Here is a 20,037-nt window from a genome sequence, read left to right as displayed (position 1 = left end):
GAAAGACCTTTCTTGAGCTAGTACCTATTTAAAGATGTGTAATGATTTCAATACACTGGAGGAGTGATTTTCCTATTCTCTGTTGATGGAAATTTTCACATTGTAGATGGAAAAATTAAACCCTATATAGGGTAGAAAATCCTTCCAATCTAGGAAGTCTTTTTGCCCAGAGGCTATCACCTTCACAAGTTCTATGCACATTTCATGATAATTGACTACCTTTTCTGCCTTATCAATATTTTACATCATATTGTGTATGTGTTTATCATTCTAATTAGATCATAAGTCCCTTAGAAACAAATTACCTTCAAAAAAGTCCTCCCACTTACTACATGTCCTGGATGTAATTGTCTCTCAATCTTGTTTTATTGTTTTGCTATTCTTTATCTTTCCTATTCAGCATTTCTCTCTTTTCCCTTCAGTACTGGGGATGGATCCTGGGGCTTCGCACATGCCAGACCAGTGCTCTACCACTGGGCCACATCCCCAGCCCCACAACGTGTCTCTGATGGCAGCACTAACAGTTTATTGAAAAGGGTATTCTTTCAGATTTAGTACCAATATTTATTCACTCTATGTACCCAGGCCCCTCAGAATGTGAGTGCCATTTATTTTCTTTAGGGGCCATAAATCTTTGGAATTTGGGGGATCATAGACTCTTGAGAATCTGTGGAAGCCATAGAAACCTCCCAGAGAAACACGTTCCTTTAACTAATTCTGCAGTTCTGGTATCAGATCCTTAGTTTTCTGCTTCCATTAAAACCAAGCCCCAAAAAGCATCCAAAACAACAACGAAGGACCAGCCCCGCTGTGATGTGTTCGGTGTTCACCACTCTGATTGTGTGTGCTTTCCCTGTACTATACAGGTAGCTAGGTGGCATTCACATGTGGCAGGTCATCATGGAAACTAGGTCAATACTTGACATTTTTGTTTGTTTGTTTAAATCTTAATTCCCTAAAGCAAAAATGGTCACCTTTCTGCTACAAGAATTAGAAAGGCAAAATGTATTATAATATTTGGCTTTCTAATAAGGTGAGAGTTCTCATTCTTTATGGATACAATCATTTTTCAAATTATAACATGCCATATCAATTAACATAGTCTTTGATATTTTAAGTTCTAGTCTCTCTCTTAAATTTTGTGAATCATCTATAACTAAATTAACTAAGATACAAAAATGAAAATTTTTTTACAAAAGAGTTTCCCATGAGATTTATTATTATTGATATTTCAACAATGTTTATTTGATTTCTTCTTTCTTTCTTTTTTTTAGTTGTTGATGGACCTTTATTTTATTCACTTGTTTGTATGTGGTGCTGAGGATTGAACCCAGTGCCTCACACAAGCGCTAGGCAAGCGCTCTATCACGGAGCCACAACCCCAGCTGCTTTCTTTTTCTTTTTGATACTGTCAGCTGAACCCAGGGGCACTTTACCAATTGAGCTATATTCCAGTCCTTTTTTTTATTTTGATACAGGGTCTTGCTAAGTTGCCCAGATGACCTAGAATTTACCATTCTCCTGACTTCTGAGTTGCTGGGATTACAGGCCTGCACCACCACACCCAGATCAATATTTATTTATTATCTTGAAAAAAATTTATTTTCATTGAAGAGAATAAATAATGAGTATTTTCAAAACAGTTTACTAGTGGATTGGGTTTCTTCACTTATGTGACTGTTCTAACATCAGCATTTGCTAAATTTCAGTGCTAAAGGACTGAAAACAATGTAATATTTTCCTTTCTAAAAGCTTACATTGTGTTATGTTACATTGTGTTATTCAACTGGCCCTGTGCATATGAAATTTATGAAGTGTTAAAGGGCTCAAAGAGGGAACAAAAGCTGTCAATTGAGAATTTTTCTTTTAAAAAAAAAATATATATATATTTGTGTGTGTGTGTGTGTGTTTGTGTGGTGTATGCCAGGCAAATACTCTACCAACTGAGTTATATCCCGAGCCCACAATCATTTTTTTAATTTTTTAGTTGTAGATGGACACAATATCTTTATTTATTCATTTTTTTATTTATTTTATGTGGTACCGAGGATGAAGCCCAGTTGCTCACATGTGCTAAGCAAGCGCTTTGCCACTGAGCTATAACCCCAGCCTGAGGATTTTTCTGTATGTGAACAGTTAACAATGAGATCACCTGACACCAAACAATGTTTATAAGCCTCTATCTAGAAACTTGTTGCAGTTTTTATTATTTCAGTAAGACAAAGCTATTGAAATTCCCAAAAGATTTCCTTCCAAGTGCTTTTTAGAATCTGGTAAGACTGATTTGTTTCTGATGAATTCTATATGTTTCATTTCATTTATTTGTTTGGTAATGCTGGGGATGAAACCCTGGTTCTTACACATGTGAGGCAGGTGCTCTATCACAGAGCTACATGCCCAGCACTGAAGTCTATATTAAATTATAGAACAGTTTGATTACAACATGGAGATTTTTCTGCCTATTTTAAGTAACTATAGGCATTGCAAACATTATCAGAATCATCAGTGAACATTATTGTAATTCTTTATATGTGCCAGGTACTCCAAGAGGTATCAGGCTTGTAAAAAAAATGCACATGTCCCTGTCCTTTAGGTGCTCAGGACTAGCCTGTAACCCATATGAAAGGAGAGACTTTTTTTTTCAATTTTTAGTTGTAGTTGGACAAAATACCCTTGTTTTATTTATTTATGTAGTGCTGAGGATCCAACCCAATGCCCCACGCATGCGAGGCAAGTACTGTACCACTGAGCCACAACCCCAGAGATTTTGTTTTATTTACTTTTGTTATGTTTATGTTTTCTGGCCTCCACCATATGTACAACCATGTCCAGTATATGAAGGCTGCTAAGCAAATATATATTGGACATCTAAATCAAAAGAGAGTTAAATAAAAGAAAGAACAATTCTATTTTGTAACGCAGCTTTTAAAAGGAAAATATTACATCATGTTGTTATTTTAAAACATTTTATTTTATGATATTTGATACATACAAAATATACAGTAAATAAAAGTTATTAACATGATATTAAAATAAGCCATAGTAAACCCACCATCCATTCAAATTTCTAAAAATTGCCAAAACTGTGGAAAATACTTGTGTACTCAGGAATGTCATTCTGCTCCTTCCCCCACCAACTCAAACTACATTTCAAGAGTATCTTAACTCTGAGAGCTGGGGGTGTAGCTCAGTGGTAGAGTGCTGCTTGTGTGAGGCCCTGGGTTTGATCTCCAGCACCAAAAAATTTTAAAAAAGATTATTTTAACTTTAGGATGTATAAATCAAAAACAAAGATTGTAAAAGACAAATCTGTATAACACTTTTAAGAATTACAAACTTATTGAATGAAGAATATATTCTTAATAGTCATGTGGAAGATCATTTATTAACAGTCCTTATTGTTATCATCATCAAAAAATAGTGAGCCAAGTTATTCTAGAAATAAGAACAACAAAAAGGAAAAGTGACTTTTGAGTGCTAAATCCTAGCTACTGACCTGCTCACACAGGTAACATATGTCCTATAATGATCTAATATTCGCCTTGGTGTAAAATGATTTTTGAAATGTCCTTTTATTTTTTACAGTCTGCTATAGATTGCTTTTCTATTTGACATATGTAGTGATTTCTATTTCATAGTCTCAGAACTGTCCCTAAACACTTTAGATATGTTCTTACATATATTCTGAGTTAAATCATTCTGTGAGTTTTCTGAAGAGGTTTTAAGTTAGAATACTGGGTATATATAAATATTTACCAAAACAGAAAAGAAAACACCAGAATTGCATTATAGCAATTGGGGTGGGCAGGTACTGGCTATTGAAACCAGGGACCCTCTACTACTGAGCTATATCCCCAGCCTTTCTTATTTTATTTTGAGACAGTTCACCTAAATTGCCCAGGCTGGCTTCAAATTTGGAATCGTCCTGCCTCAGCCTCTGAGTTGCTGGGATTACAGGTGTACTCCATCATGAGAGCCACATATTTGTCAATAAAGAATTCTTGGACTAGTGTTTACCAGGTGCATCTTTTGATGTAATACACAATGTAGTGTATTGTGTGTATTCCCTTAAACTCATAAAGTCCAAAGAAATAAATTATAAATGAATAGAGCCCCTTTCCTGTACAATATTACCCTTCCCATTGATCTTTCTACATTTAGTTTCTAATGCAATTCTAAAGGTTACTGTCAGACAAATTGTCTTTCCCATCTTTTTTCTTTTAATTTTTTGATTTTAGGTTTATAGAGAAGTTAGAAGAATAGTACAAAGAATTCCTGTGCGCCTTGCCCCTGAATTTCCCAGTGTTAGCATTTGGTGCACAGGCTATGTGTGCAGGTGATCTGTGGCTCACTCTCCCTCCCCCAGACATGGTGGCCCTTTCCCTAAATGTTTCAATGCATAATTTCAGAACTAAGATTATTACATAACCTTAGTGCAATTATCAAAATCGGAAATGGATACACCATCATTAATATTGTCTAATCTATAATCCTCATCAAATTATTCTACTTATCTCAATATTGTTTTTTTCCGCATTTTTATTGGTGCACTATAGTTGTGCATAGGGATGGGACTTAAATGTTTCTTTCATAGCAAAACAAAACTCCTAAGTCACGCATTGTATCCAGATGTCCTCCCTAGTCTCATGTAATCTAAAATTGTTTCTCAGTCTTTTTTTTCCCTATGACATTGACTAATTTACTGATATCGCACCAATTGATATGCTGAGCATTTTTATGGAAGTGAGTATATTCTAAGCAACTGAATTAATCACTATCAAAATGCACAGAAAAGGTTTAATTATCAATTATCTTATGCTACAACCGTTAAAAAAAAATCATTCCCAAAGAAATGGTAGAGTGAAGGGTGAGAGAAAGACAATTTAGAATTCTAGATTCATTTTGTGCCCCCATACTAACCCAGTCCAGTCTCTTTCAGAGTTGAGAAAATAAACCCAGACAGGTTTGATCAAACGTTCTCTAGGTCTCCTGCTTTTCATAGCTTAATGAAAAAAAAAAAAAGTCATAAAATCTAAAAGTAGTACCTTGCATTTAAAAAAATTTCCCCCAAGTTAATTCCATCCACCATGTTTGGTTTTAGCATAAGAATTCTGCCTGGCAGTGATCTGTTACATATTTATTGTGTACAATATTTGATACTTGAATTATATTTATAATATAGTATCTATATTACATTGTAATACAGTGTATCTTAGCTCCATCTACATAGTATTTGGATAGAAGTGTGACTATTTTTCCAGGACATACATATAATGTGATCATGTTAAAGATATCATGGAAGACTATGTCCTGAAGGAGGAGAGTGTGTGTGTGTGTGTGTGTGTGTGTGTGTGTGTGTGTGTGCGCGCGCGCGCGCGCGCTAGGGCCTTGTGCATGCTAAGCAAATGCTGTACCACTGAGCTATGTTCCAAGCTCAGAAGAAGCCTTCTCACCAGGTCCTGCTAGACTTTCCAGGAGAGTATCCTGTGCAGCCCAGGGCACTGGTGGGAATCACTGCTGCAGGTTTGCTGCGAGGCTGATCTCACCTACACCATGTACACATTTCTTATAAACTGTGTATTTCCTGTTTGACCTTCATACACATTCTATGTTACTTCTAATTAAAAATATCTTGTTGCCCAGAAGTCACCTAAGGAGATGGCCCTTCTTTATCCAGTGGCTTCTAGTTAGCCTGAGCATCCCCACACCCCAGCCTGACAAGCACACAAACTAATTATGGAGAGATTTGTGGAATTCCATGCCTCCAGCCCAGAAAGAGCACGTGTGGTAACTCAGGAGTGACTCAGGCCAGTAGAAGGCAGTCAGGGGGCAGTGCAATTATGGGCTGCAGAGCAGGCAGGGAGAGCAGTAGCTGGACTTCGATGCCATCTTGAGGAGCTGGAGAAATATTGTGAATGAGAGGGCTGATTCAGACCGGGAGAAGGGAGGCCAGGTTCTTTCACCTGTGACTCTGGGAAAAGCACTGAAATCTGGACCCTGGTTTTCTTGTATAGAGAAAAGCAGGACCACAACATAGATGACCTTAAATTTCCTTCTAGCCATAACATTTTAGGATTCAATAGGAATGAATAGGAGGCATTAGCTCAGTAATAGTTCTTTGGTTTCACAATTGACAGGTTTCATTCACTGGTGGATGCCCCCAAGGTTGTTACTAGCCACCTGCTGCTGAAAACATGCCATATCTATTTCAAGGCATTCAGAATGTTTACACTTTTAAACCTCACTGAGAAATCTAGGCCTGTCATCTTATGGATCCTAAATGGTACTACCAAAACACAGAGTAGTATATTGTCAGTGTCAGGAGATCATTTCTACACAAATTGCCAGAATACCTGCTTATGTACATCTGGCTTGTTTATAAAGGAGTTTTTACAGCATTTTGAAATTTACTTTCTTTGATAATTCCCTATAGGGAGATGTATGCTGGAGACTGAATCCAGGGCCTTGAGCATGCTTGTGTTCCACCACTAAGCTAAACCCCAGCCCTTACAATTCTTAATTTTAAATCTTCAGAAAGAATGGAGTAATTGAAGAATTCCACCCCTCCTAATTTTAATTGTCAATAATTATTTATGAGAGGTAACCTACCTACCTTTCTCTCCCTCCCTCCCTCCCTCCCTCCCCACCCCTCCCTCTCTCTCTCTCTCTCTTTCTCTCTTTCTTTCTTTCTTTCTTTCTTTCTTTCTTTCTTTCTTTCTTTCTTTCTTTCTTTCTTTCTTTTTGTTTGTATTTCACTTAGAGACAGGGTCTCACTGAGTTGCTCAGTGCCTCACCATTGCTGGGTCTGGCTTTGATCTGGGGATCCTCCTGCCTCAGCCTCCCGACCCACTGGGGTTACAGGCTCTCGCCACTGCAACCGGCTAACATTTCATTTTTAAATGGCTGTGAAACAAATGGTTTGGGGAATGTTTGAAACACCAGCATGTAGTTTGTGAGAGCTGAAAGCTGAGAGCAGACTTGGATGTGATTGGGAAATGTAAATCCCGTCTTTGTTTCTTCCTTCCTCCCTTTTCTTCTTCTTCCTCTTCCTCCTCCCTCTTCTTCCTCCCCCTCCTTCCCTTCCTTCCTCTCCTTCCCCCTTCCCCTCCTCCTTCTCTTTTTTGGTATCTGGGGTGGAACCATGGGCTGTCCTACCACTGAGCTACATCTCCAGCCCTTTTTTATTTTTTATTTTGAGATGGGGACTCACTAAGTTCTGAGACTGTCTTTGAACGTGAGATCCTCCTCCTTCAGTCTCCCAAGTGGCTGGGATTACAGATGTGTGTCACTGTGCCCAGCCCTTTTTTGTTTTCATATAGCTGGAAACTGATAAGCGCAGGTGGCTGGCAGTTATAGCACACACGTTTGTGGAATTTTCTCCTATCTCCTGCTCATGCACCTAAGCATTATCTTTTTTCCCATAGAAGATCCAAATCACAGAGTTTTTGCTCACCATGAGCACAGATGGAATTGTGGGGGCAGGCAGCACCCCCGCCAAGGTCGTTTCCTGCTCAGAAGTTGTGAGTTGCCTAAGAAATAGAAAGTCTGAAATAATTAGTAAGAAATAAGAGACAGAGCCAAAAATCAGATTTAAAGGGAGCATCTGATTGGTCTTCCAGGCCTGATAGTGTAAGGGTCCGGCAAAGCGTCGGAGAAAGAGATCACCAAGAGACCACTCATGCAATTGGCAGAAGGGGATTTATTGATTCAGCATGCTGAGGCTCCGTGCCCACTCAGGAAAGGAGAGCAGCCCAGAGCCCAGAGCAGGGGTTGAACAATGCTTAATACACTTTTTGGGGAGGGCTGGGGCTTTACACACATCACAGTCTCCTTTAACAAATCACCTTACACCGCGGGAAAATCAAACAACAACTCCTAGACTTGATTAGTACATTCATTGGTGGGAACAGGGCTGGCTGGAGTGGTAGGTCATTCCTAAGGAGGGGGTTACATTTAAACTGATTGGTTCGGACCCTGAATGTCTAATGGACAAGCAGCACAGGGTCTTGAATGCTTACGTGAGGAGTTACACAGGATCCCAGGCCATAAATCAACTAAATGGCCAGTAGGGCCTTGTCCTAACTGCCTCAGGAATTTAACCCATGCTTTGCAGTTTAGAAGCAGGTTTACAATGCCTGGTCCTTAACATTTTAACTCAGGCTTTGCAGCTTAGAAACTTTACCCTTTCATTAGGAGCTGGAATTGAATAACTAAAAAATGGCTCCAATCTTTTATTTAAGGGGGACTACATCAAAAGCAGGGATAAGGTTTCGGCGAGAGGAATCATCTTGGCAAGCCACACCTATCTCCAAGATGTTCTGTGGCTCCAGCGGGTCACCCCTGTGCTGTGCTGAACTTGTTGATGGAGCTGGGTAGGAAGTCACAGGAACCTGGCGCTCTCAAACCAGCAGGGTTGCGGCTGGGGGTTCCATCGCAGGCTGTCCTGCCCAATGGCTTCCACAGTTCACGGATGGCTTCCAACAGGTGCAGCTAGGCAATGGGGAACATTTTCAACTCTTTCAAAACTACATCTTCAAAATATTGATCAAGGAATAAAAAGGCTATGATTCCCACATGAATTTTAGAATTGATCTTCAATTAAACTTAGGTCCCAAACAGATCCAAATATAATTATTTTGCTTCCTTTCCACTAATACAATTGGAAACACTGAAATATCTACAGGATTGCTTTTGATGGACATCCTGACATTTTATCTGGGGGCAAAAAATGGTAATTCTGTTTAAAATTGCTAATTTCATGATGCTTTTTTAAGCCTACTTCTATTCTCACTGATTTTCTATTTACCTTCAATACCTTTCAGCATTTGTGGGTATATTGATATTACAGTATTGTAGAGGTGAAATTTGGACTGGTTGACAATGTAAGCCCTTATTATAACATGTATAACGCTTAAATTATAATTTTCATTGATATGGATCCTTCCACCTGCATTAGAAATCAGCCACCAATATCAACCATGGGAACTACAGCGGAGTGCTGTCAAACCCTGTTAGTTTCTCCCAGCTCCCATTTTTGCTGAATAGAGATGTTGGCTGAGATTTATCTCCTCCTTGCTCTCTCTTGAAAGGTTAGTGCTTTTCCTTATCATCTCATGATTTAATTATGCGACCCCCTTTTCTTTAGAATTTTCTCTCTTCTGGGGTTGACCAAGTCCGTTACCAACTTGCAGGAAACGGTGGAAAGTGTTATTTCCGTGTCAAGGCCCATCCCAAGACTGTGTCCTCCATATTTTCCCATGTATTTTGATTATATATTTAGAATTTTTATAAATATTTTAAATGTTAAAAATTTCTGGTCAAAGTTAAAAGTATTCTTTTGTAGGCCGATCTGATCATTTACTTAAAACATACTCAGGAAAGCTTTTGGGTTTTATTTTCAGTTTCTCTTAAATTATGCTGTCATAAAACTAAATGAGTATACCAAGTGCCAAGAATACATTTAATAGAAATGAAGTTGCTCACTAATATAAATAGCTGTAGGAAAGCTACCTCATAAATAATGTTTTGTGAGATTCAAGTTTTAAGAAAAATAGAATTTTTTTGATCTTTTTATTTTAATTTTTTTATTAGTTTCTCAAAACATTACAATGATCTTGACATATTATATATCATACATTTGATTCAAATGGGGTATGAAATCTTATTTTTCCACGTGTACAGATTGCAGGATCACATTGGTTATACAGCCACGTTTACACATACTGCCATACTAGAGTCTGTTGTATTCTGCTGCCTTTCCTATCCCCCCTCCCCTCCCCTCCCCTCAAAAAGTTAGAATTTTGAAATGATTCTGAAACTGAACTTTGGGGAAGGACTGCAAATGTGTAATTTACTTGTATAGATATTTAATTATATAGCTCTCTGTTTAATTTCAAAGTTTCATTTATGTTCTCTCATGCCATAAGAATATTCTAGTGGCCATAAATTCAAAAATAAAAATCATCGTCAATTTTGTGCCTTTCATGTAAATAGGCAATTAAAATCTCTATCTTTGGGCAATTAACTTTGGAAAAATAAGGTACCAGTGTAAAAGTTTCTTCTTCTTCTTGGCAGTGCTGGGAAGAGAACGTAGAACTGCGTACATGCTAGGCAAGAGCTCTACCACTCATCTCCACCACCAGCCCTAGTGTAAAATTTAAATTAAACCGTTTGTCTATATAGGATCTCATGTAATGAGATATTTTAAAAATCTTCAAAGCACAATTGCTCAATGGTGGAATAAATTGACCAGAAAAGAAGCAAATCAGATCCTTGTTTCTGTGGAGACTCAAGCATAAATTCCGGCCTGTACTTGGGGGTTTTATAGAATATACTTTTTCACTGGCAGGGAGATTGAAGTTTCTGTACTCAAATTCTAAAAGTCAAGGATTTTAATAAATCTTAGACTATTTTTGGGGGGGGGTACTGGGGATTTAACCCAGGGGCACTGAGCCACTGAGCCACATCCCTAGACCTTTTTGTTTTTTATTTTTCGAGAGGGTCTTACTAAGTTGCTTAGGGCCTCACTAAGTTGCTGAAATTGCCTTTGAACTTGTGATCCTCCTGCCTCAGCCTCCTGGGCTGCTGGGATTTACAGGAATGCACTACCATTCATGGCTCAGACTAATTCCTTATGAAATTAGCCTTAAAAATATCAGAGGGCATGAATGGGAAGAATTTTGGGGTGTTCAGTCATTGTTATAGAAATGTATCCTGTGTTGGGGCAATGAAGGAAAAACTCTGTTTCCCCTGTTGGTGCCATTAAAGGTACACTGACAGCAGAGAAAAAAGTGAACTCCTGTAGCTTTAAAAAGTGCTATATAAAAGCAGTCATCCAGGTCTTTCTGCAGATCTTCAGCAGAAAGTCCTTTTTAATAGAATTTGAGAATCATTTCTTCATTGGGTTCTAGAATTTGTTCTCCCTAAACAGATGTCTGTCCTTTGATAACTGGCCATGTGTGGTGGCGTGTCCCTAGTGGGATCAAGGTGTCGATGGCAATATGTACAATTATAATGCACCAATAAAAAAAAAAAAGTGGAAAAAAAAGATGCTGGTGGAAGTTGGTCGGTTTTAATTACAGTGAAAGAGCCTTGTGACCTTAAGTCAGGGGTGTGACTCCTCTCTGGGGGTGGGCACCTGCAGTACAGCTCTGCTGCCCTTTCACATGCATCTAGTTGGAAAGGGGAATGGCTGCCCAGGTGCCAGTGCACGCCAAGCATCGCCAAGCACTGTGTTAGAAAGCCCTGGGAGAAGGTCTCACTGGCCCAGGCTGAGGAATAGGGTGAGAGTCTGTTTGGGATCAACAGTAAGCTGAGCCCTAGCAAGAAAGGGACATCAGGACGTTTGACACCATCCTAGTCCCCACTTTCTCCTGCCTGGTCATCAAGTCACAGTTTCCACCTGTAGACCTCAGGGTCTTGACTGAGCTTTCTGCACAGTTGCCCCTCTTCAAGCTTGCTTTCTGGGAAGAATATGTGGTTACCATGCTAATGCACATCTAGATTGATGTCCTGTGTCTCTGGGGGCGTGTTTATTTCAAACTCCCCCGTAGTTATAGAAAGAAGGAATCAGCTGACGGTAGAGGTGTTTTATGGCCACACCCCCAGACCTTTTTGGGTTTTAAAATTTATTTATTTTTATTTTTTAGGGTACCGGGGATTGAACTCAAGGGAACTCAACCCCTTAGTCACATCCCCAGCCCTATTTTGTATTTTATTTAGAGACAAGGTCTCACTGAGTTGCTGAGTACTTTGCTAAGTTGCTGAAGCTGGCTTTGAACTTGCGATCCTCCTGTCTCAGCCTCCTGAGCTGCTGGGATTACAGGTGTGCAGAATACTTCTTTATGAAATTAACCTTAACGACCTCAGAGGGCATAAATGGGAGGCATCTGGGGCTCTTCTGAAAATTATATCAGGCCAAACCATCTCCCAAGTTGCCTTCTTTAAGGTCTTGACCTCTAATCTCACCGCCAAGATGCTTCTTCCTTTCTCTCCCCACCTCCCTCTCCCCTCCCCTCCTCTTCTCTCCCCTCCCCTCCTCTTCTCTCCTCTCCAGCACATATTTATGGAGCTCTACTATGTGCTCTGCACTCACTACATTAAGCTGAAGGAAGGTACCTGCTCTTTGAAGCCTAATGAGACATAGGGCATTAGTCAAATAATTATATACATGAATGTCTGGTTACAGCTGTGGCATTGCTATGAAGGGAAGCCGAGTGCCACTTGTATACTGGGAGAGTTCGGTTCAGGAAGTCCAGGACACGTTCCCTGGGGGAGTTTGATTTGAGTGGACTTAAAGGGAATTGTAGGATATATTTATTTCCCTGACAACTATAACAAAGGACCCAAAACTGGGTTGCTTGAAACAACAGAAATGTATTGCCTGAGTTCTGGAGGCTAGGAATCTGAAATCAAGGTGTCTGTGGGGCTGTGCTCTCTCTGAGCGCCCCAGGGTAGGATCCTTCCTTGTCTCTCCTAGCTTCTGATATTTGCTAGCATCCTTGATGTCCCCTGGTTTGTAGATGCATCTGTCCAGGCATGTGGCTGGTTTCTCCCAGTGAACGTACATGTCCCCTTCTCTCTGTGTGCACCTGTCTCTCGTCCAAAATCCCTTTTCATAAGAACACCAGTCACACTGGATTAGAGCTCACCCCCATGACCTCACGTATCAGTGACCTCCATAAAGGACCCTATTTCCAAATCAGATTCTTGGGTTAGGACTTCAATATATCTTTTGTATCTGTTTCGGGGTGATGATCCAAACCATATCTCAGGACAGGTAGCAGGGGAATCTGGTAGGCAGGTGGGACAGCACACCCAAAGGTCCTTTGTCGGGGGAAGCATGGCCCCTGTGGAGTAGAGAATGAAGACAAGTGTGGTGAGAGGGGAGCTGGTGTTACAGTTAGGATATGAGGTGTCCCCCAGTTCCTGTTCATGCAGGAATATTCGGAGGTGAAATGATCAGATTATGAGAGCTGTAACCTAATGGGTCCATCCTAGTTTGAATGGACTAACTGGGTGGTCCCGAGGCAGGTGGGGTGTGTGGCTGAAGGAGGTGTGTCACCGAAGGCTGTCCCGGAAGAATTCTTCCCCCATCCACTCCCTCGGCCACACCCTTCTACCGGGATGCTTTGCCTCACCTTGGGCCCAGAGCCATGGACTCAGCTAGCCGAGATCTCCAATGAGTCCCCAACAAATTATTTCTCCTCTTAAGTTGCTCTTTTCAGGGATTTTGGTCACAGAGATAGATGATTGATTAACAGCTGAAAAGAAGCAAAGATCAGACCCCGCGCCTGCTGTCCCACCTGCCTACCAGATTCCTCTGCAGGGTTGTCGTTAGGCCTTACTGGGATTTTGATCTTTATCGTGATGGTGGTGAAAAGTCCTTGGGGGTCTTCATCAGGAACAAGACACGACTGGGTTTGTACTTGGAAGAACACTCCTCTGGCTGCACTGGGCAAAACATGCTGGTGATGGAGAGGGCGGGCCCAGACCTCCCAGTTCTGAAGCTGCTGCCTAGCAGGTTGGAGAGGAAGGGCCATGGACGTCAGTGAGCCTGATGAGCGATTCCTAACGTTTCTGACTCATTTGCCTGGGTGCAGGGTGGTGAGGGGCACAGAGAGAGAACCAGGAGAGGGGGCTTGGACTTTGAGTGGGGTCTGACCTGCTGGGCTTGGGATGATTCTCATAGAAATGTCCAGCATTTGAGGATCTGGGGCTGCGAGGACAGGTTCCAGCTGAAGATGAAGTCGTTGGCCAGCAAGGGATAATTGAGGGGAGAGTCTAGGAGAAGAGAAGATGGCCTCGGGCAGCAGCTGAAATCAGGCGCAGCAGGGAACTGAGGTGCAGCAGCAGGAGAGGGGACAGCTAGCAGAGCACAGTCAAGGAGGACGGGAGGATGGGAGAGGGGCCTCGCGGAGGTTGGCGACCCCAGAGAGCCTCTAGGGTACTGAGGTGGGTGGAAGCCAGGTTGGGGGTGTGAGGAGCTGGTGGGAAGGTGAGGAAATGGAGACGCTCCACTCCACACTGCCCTCAGAAACTTGGCTGTGACGAGGCAGAAGCTGTGGCAACTGGAGAGCAGGCTGCGTGGCGGTCCCCACTCTGGCGGTCACGATAAGTTACCATGGCCTGGGTGACTTACATCACAAACATTTATTTTTTCACTGGGGGTGTAGCTCAATGGTAAAGCACTTGCCTAGCAAGTGTGAGGCCTGGGTCCTGTCCCCAACAACACACACACACACACACACACACACAGCCTATTTTCTCAGTTGTGGAGCCTCAAAGTCTTAAGATGAAGGTGATTGATTTGATTTCTGATGAGGAGCCTCTTCTTTTTTTTTTTTTTTCTTTTTTTGGTACCAGGGAGTGAACTCAGGGGCACCCGACCACTGAGCCACACCCCCAGCCCTATTTTGTGTTTTATTTAGAGACAGGGTCTCACTGAGTTACTTAGCACCTTGCTTTTGCTGAGGCTGGCTTTGAACTCGTGATCCTCCTGTCTCAGCCTCCCGAGCCTCTGGGATTATGGCATGCACCACCATGCCCAGCAGGACCTCTTCTTGGATCCTAGATGGCATCTCCTGACTTTGTCCTCACATGGTGGAGAGAGAGTGAAAGGTAAGCTGTTTTCTCATATAAACCCCAGTCCTATCCTGAGGGCGCTGATCTCATGACCTCCCCTAACCTAACTAAACCCCGGGCCAGCTCCCTAAACCATCCCAGTGGAGTTAGGGCTGCCACATGTAGATCTGGGGGGTGGGGACACAATTCAATCCATAATGAGAGAGTGTGGAGGGTTTGGGTTTTGGGTGCTGGGGATTGGATCTGTGGCCTCAGGTGTGCTAAGCATGCCCTCTATCCCCGAGGGACACCCTCAGCCCTATTTTTTTTTTCAATGGAAGTGATTTCGGTATTCTGCAGAGTTGTCGTTGAGGGGGAAAGACTGAGTACTCGAACCAGAGAAGGGTAGCTGAAGACACACGGCAGGAGAAGGCAAAGAAGAAGTGAACTTAGAGAGGAGAGGAGACACTTCGTCATTTAATAGAACCCTTTATTTTAGGGTTTTCCAACTTGGGGTAAGAGCAGGTGGTGCCCAGAGTGCTGCCCTGCAAGCGGAGAGAAGGACGGACATGTCCTCTGTGTTTGGAACTGTCACAAAGTCTCTCCCGGGCTTGGGATTTCACCGTCCACTCTGCTCACAGGAGCAGATGGTCAGTGTCTGCATGTTTTAATCCAGTTCAACTATTAGTACAAATCATTTGAACCCTACTCCGACCCCTGGGCAAGGATGGGGTGGGAATGTGAAAAACAAAATTTTCTAGGGAAAGAGCCATAAAACACGGTGACAGTGGTGTTTTCCTCCATGGCTACTATTTTTGTGTCCCCCCCCACTTCCTCCAGCTACAGAATCAACATCTGAGGAGCACAGTTGCTCCAGGGCATCCTCAGGGCCCTGATGGGCAGAGGAACTCTGTGCCCATTGTATCTGTGCCCGGTCATCCCTGCCACTCAGGCTTTCTTATGCGACAAAACCAAACCAGCCTTCAGCATGTCAGGGGAAGAACCCCTGCTCCTCCTTCCTCAGATGGTCCTCAGAACCAGGTGGATGCCACAGCCCAGGAGAGCTGCCCTTTGCTACTCTGCTTGATAGTCTAATCTGGCAGCTGCCATAAATATAGAAGGACCCAAAGGTCAAATCTTTAATCGGTCTGATAACTGACATAGACTGAATGTTTGGGTTTCCCCCAGCATTTTCATGTGAAATCTTAACCTTCAAGGTGATGATGTTAGGAGGCGGGGCACGTGGGAGGTGGTAAGGTCATGAGGTTGGAGACCTGTCAATGTCATTAGTGCCTTTATGGAAGAGACCCTGGAGAACTTCACCCTTTTACCATGTGAGAACACAGCCAGAAGACAGCGGCCAGTGAGCCAGGAGACAAGTCCTCACCAGGCGCGGGTAGGCCGGCACCTTGATCTTGGACTTCCCTAGCCTCCAGACTGCAAGAAAGACACTTCGGTTGTTTATAAGCCCAAACAAACACAGTCATCTAATCAGTGAGAGATAAGACTCGCCAAAGTGGCAAAGAGATGACCCTTCCCACTTTTTAAAATAAAAGCCATCTGCTTCTGTGAGCAGAGTGGACGGTGAAATCCCAAGTCTGGGAGAGACTTTGTGACAGTTCCAAACACAGAGGACATGTCCGTCCTTCTCTTGTGGTGGTTGGGAACTTCACAGCACACCTCTTCTCTTTATCTCTGGAGGCCATAACAATAAATTAGATGAATATTTCATGTTTTCAGTTTCAGTCCGAGTCTTCTTTTGTAGGTGCTACTATTTGGGGTCATTTGGAGGGAAAATATTTAGTAAATAGAAGGGCTAAGTCCTCTTTTAAAAATGTGATAGAACAGATTTAAAGGTAAGAAAATAGGCTAAAATATCTCATGCTTCTGTAATAAAATATTATGATTTAAGACAGGAGACATTGTGTAATCAGTGGTTCACAAATACCAGACATACGTTTTGAGTAAATCCTGGTTCATTTTTATTATAAGAGAATAAGTACTGCTATAGATATATTCAGGAATATAAAAAAATATTAACACTGTCATTTTAACTCTCACAAATACTTAGGGATTACGTAGTGCATTTTTAAAAACAGCATCATTTTCTTTGGTAAGCACTTCCCAAACTGTGGAATTAGTTTGCTCAAGCAGTTTTCTTTTTAATTCGCTTGATGTTATTTTTAATTTACTTGATTTTACTCAAAATTGTTTTTCTGCATGTTATAATGAAGCTCTGCTGGCACAGCCCCAGCACTCAAAACACCCCGAGCATGATGATTTGCTGCTGCTCTTATTTCCGAGTTTGATCAGAGTTGCAGAACATGGTTTCCAATGAAGATGAACTTCATTATCACGTCCTCTCAAGAAAAAAAACCACCATATGCATATACATGAATAGTCAATTTTAATTAGTTTATCATTTTGGATTTGGTGAAATCCTTTACTGGATATTCAGGATAATTAAGCAGAGGAGGATGGTTGGATATTTACTCATTCCTTCATTTAACCAACTTTTATAGAGCACTTTCATCTCTAAAAGTCCCATCTCTTTCTTCCTTCCGGCCTATGATGTGCCAGGCTCTGTGTTAGACTGTGAGAAGCCCAAAGAGACTTGCCACCTGCCCTCAGGGGGCTTGCATGCTAGTTGAGGGAAGACATATATACAGGTGACAGCCACCACAGATGCATGAGGCAAGTGTGTTGGGAACAGTGGAGGGGAAAAGAAAAAGATCAGGAAAGGCGTCGCTAGAGTTTGCACCTTGAATGTCCTCCAAAGACTCCTGCTGTAGTGGCTTGATCCCTGACCTTGGCGCTTCTGGGAGGTAGTGGAACCTTTAAAAGGTGAGTCCTCCTTGGAGGAAGTTGGGTCCTTGTGGGTGTGATATTGTGTGCTGCTTCTCGTCTCTTGCTTTTTCTTCCTAGCCGCCATGAGGTGAATAGGCCTCCTCCACCACGCATTCTCTGCCATGACATACTGTGTCACCACAGACCCTAGGCAATAGGGCCAAGTGACCAAGGACTGAAACTCTACAACGGTGAGCCAAAATAAACCTTTCCTCATCATAGACTGCTCATCTCTGGTGTTTTGTCACAGGATGGAAAGCTGACAAACATAAGCATCATAGAAAAGAGGGGTCTTGCTGAGCGGTAGAAGATGGGGAGATGCTCATTGTAGAAGGAGATCATCGTTTTCACGGTAGCATAGGAGAAAGAAGAGAGAGAAGCTGGGTCAGGCAGGGAGACCAACTTTGCATCCCTGGCCATGGAATAGCAATGAAGGCAGAGAGAACAGATACATTAGAAGGTAAAGAGGAAGAAAGAGTGTCTTTTTTTAAAAAAAAAAAAAATTCTTTGCACTTGTAAATGGACAGCATGCTTTTATTTTATTTGTTTCATTTTTATGTGCTGCTAAGGATCAAACCCAGGGCCTCACACACGCTAGGCAAATGCTCTGCCACGGAGCTACAGCCCCAGGCCCGGAAACACAGTCTTGATGCCTGAATTTGAGGAATAACAAATAATAAAAGAGGCAAGGCAGACTCCCTAGTTGGGAAGGGTTAGCAGTGACCTGGGGTGGTGGTGGCACACATTGGTACTGTCCTTGGATGTGGAGATGGGTGAATTAAGTTTGGAGGCGACTGGGAGACCCCAACTGAACGTGTAAGGTCCCAAGGCAGGGGAGAGTCTGGGCCGGGAAGGCATCGAAGAGTCACACTTAAATGACAACTAGAAAAGGACCCTGTGTAACAGACTCTGAGACTCTCCTTTCTATTATGATCGACCCTTCATTTCCATTATTTCAAACTACTCATCCCATGAGGGGACGTTCCCTGTGGTTAATCACAGCCCGGTAAGGACTGACTGTGCAGTTCAGTCACCTGGGGAGTTTGAAAACAGAGGCTCCTGGATCCCACACCCGGGATTCTGCCTCCGTGAGGACATTCACCAAATATTCAGCCCTCCCTTCCCCCACCCATCCCTCAGCCCCTGGCAGTGGTTGGTGTCCTGTGACAAGTTCTGGCCTATAGATAAATACATAAATGGGACAGCAGTCACTTTCTCTCTCTCCTTCCCCTTCCACAACAGCAGCAAGAGGCCTGGAGACAAGCTGGATTCCCTGGAGGCCTCAGGCCCAAAGTGGACTTAGCAAGAGGGAGAAATAAGAAATTGCTGAGGCTGGCTTGGGACCTACGATCCTCCTACCTCAGCCTTCTGAGCCCTGGGATTACAAGTGTCTGCCACCGCACCCAGCCAAGACCAAACTTTCAAGACATGAATCTTTATTTATTTATTTTTATTTTTTAGACATTTTGTTCATTTATTTATATGTGGTACTGAGAATCGAACCCAGTGCCTCACACATGCAAGGCAAGCGTCCACCACTGAGCCCCAGCCCCAGTGAATGGCCAAGCTGTTCCTGCAGCGTAGCTTAGCTCATCCTGACCCAGGCAGCCTGCCTTCTGTGGGGCTCGGAAGTCAGCTTTCTCGACCAGCACTACTGGTGATCCTGGTGCAGGACCACTGACCATACTTGGTGACCAATGGCTAGACTGCACTTATGTGATAGTACAAGTGTCTGTCACCTTAGAAACTTTCTCAATGCCCAGGATGTTAGATCTGCCATGAAGGAAGTTTGGCTGGCAGACAGTGCGTCCTTCACACAGATACATGAAAGGTACATGTCATTGAGGGGAGTGTGAGTCACCAGTATAGGTAATAGGTTGGTCAGTTTGTTGAGCAAGGCATGATGCTGGGTGCTCCACATACTTTATTTGTATTCTCCACCTTTGCAAGGTAAATAGGATTGTCACAAGTTGGAAGTGGAAGAGTGGGATCTGGACCCAGTTCAGTCTGATTCCAAACTTGTACTTTAACTTAGAGACTCTCAATTTCCAAGATTTACTCCTGTTAAATAACAGTTATGGTGGGCATTGTTTTGGACCAATCTCTTGCACTGGGTCCTGACAGGCCAAACTAACAGTCAAAAGGGAGAACTCATGCTAAAGTTCTGTATCACCTGCAAACCTCCTGAAATCAGAGAGAGAATGGCCAAATGTCCCAAGCAGGCTAGTTTCAATCTGAGTGACCTCAAAGTTTAATCTTCTGCTTTAATTCTTACAAAAAGAAGAAGAAGAAGAAGAAGAAGAAGAAGAGGAGGAGGAGGAGGAGGAGGAGGAGGAAGAGGAAGAGGAAGAAAAAATTGCCAGGTGAAGTGATGCACATCTGTAATCCCAGCAATTTGGGAGGCTGAGGTAGGAGGATCGCAAGTTCAAGGCCAGGCTCAGCAACTTAGCAAGACCCTCAGTGAAACACTTAGTGAGAATCTGTCTCAAAATAGAAAATAAAAAGGGCTGGGGATGTAGCTCAGTGGTGAAGCCCCTGTGATTTCAACGCCCAGTACTGGGAGGTGGGGGAGGAAGAAAGAAAGAATCTGACAATTATTATTTTTTGTTGTTGTTATTCTGTCTTCCT

At 42.5% G+C, this 20,037-nt stretch overlaps 1 long non-coding RNA gene across 5 annotated transcripts in view; it reads left to right on the top strand.

Annotated features, from left to right (window-relative positions):
• LOC120886907 (uncharacterized) overlaps positions 1-20,037 on the top strand; it is a 31,199-nt gene that overhangs the window by 6,500 nt on the left and 4,662 nt on the right. The window contains exons 2-3 of one of the 5 annotated variants that reach the window (XR_013439218.1): positions 14,507-14,619; positions 14,923-19,772. This is a non-coding gene — a long non-coding RNA (uncharacterized LOC120886907). Of the gene's footprint in view, positions 1-14,506; positions 19,773-20,037 lie in introns of all 5 variants that reach the window. The other 4 variants (XR_013439216.1, XR_013439217.1, XR_013439219.1 and 1 more) reach the window with 4 other exon arrangements.

The sequence above is a fragment of the Ictidomys tridecemlineatus genome, chromosome 5, assembly GCF_052094955.1.
Source record: "Ictidomys tridecemlineatus isolate mIctTri1 chromosome 5, mIctTri1.hap1, whole genome shotgun sequence".
NCBI lineage: Eukaryota > Metazoa > Chordata > Mammalia > Rodentia > Sciuridae > Ictidomys > Ictidomys tridecemlineatus.
Note: the sequence above shows the minus strand (reverse complement) of the source record. Positions and strands in the feature narration are given on the sequence as shown.